The sequence below is a fragment of the Pelecanus crispus genome, chromosome 3 (assembly GCF_030463565.1).
Source record: "Pelecanus crispus isolate bPelCri1 chromosome 3, bPelCri1.pri, whole genome shotgun sequence".
NCBI classification, from domain to species: domain Eukaryota; kingdom Metazoa; phylum Chordata; class Aves; order Pelecaniformes; family Pelecanidae; genus Pelecanus; species Pelecanus crispus.
The window spans coordinates 133,464,859-133,465,708 of record NC_134645.1 but is presented as its reverse complement, the minus strand read 5'-3'; positions in this window follow the sequence as shown (position 1 = coordinate 133,465,708).

Genomic DNA, 850 nt, shown 5'->3' with positions numbered 1-850 from the left:
CTAACCCTAACCCTAACCCTAACCCTAACCCTAACCCTAACCCTAACCCTAACCCTAACCCTAACCCTAACCCTAACCCTAACCCTAACCCTAACCCTAACCCTAACCCTAACCCTAACCCTAACCCTAACCCTAACCCTAACCCTAACCCTAACCCTAACCCTAACCCTAACCCTAACCCTAACCCTAACCCTAACCCTAACCCTAACCCTAACCCTAACCCTAACCCTAACCCTAACCCTAACCCTAACCCTAACCCTAACCCTAACCCTAACCCTAACCCTAACCCTAACCCTAACCCTAACCCTAACCCTAACCCTAACCCTAACCCTAACCCTAACCCTAACCCTAACCCTAACCCTAACCCTAACCCTAACCCTAACCCTAACCCTAACCCTAACCCTAACCCTAACCCTAACCCTAACCCTAACCCTAACCCTAACCCTAACCCTAACCCTAACCCTAACCCTAACCCTAACCCTAACCCTAACCCTAACCCTAACCCTAACCCTAACCCTAACCCTAACCCTAACCCTAACCCTAACCCTAACCCTAACCCTAACCCTAACCCTAACCCTAACCCTAACCCTAACCCTAACCCTAACCCTAACCCTAACCCTAACCCTAACCCTAACCCTAACCCTAACCCTAACCCTAACCCTAACCCTAACCCTAACCCTAACCCTAACCCTAACCCTAACCCTAACCCTAACCCTAACCCTAACCCTAACCCTAACCCTAACCCTAACCCTAACCCTAACCCTAACCCTAACCCTAACCCTAACCCTAACCCTAACCCTAACCCTAACCCTAACCCTAACCCTAACCCTAACCCTAACCCTAACCCTAA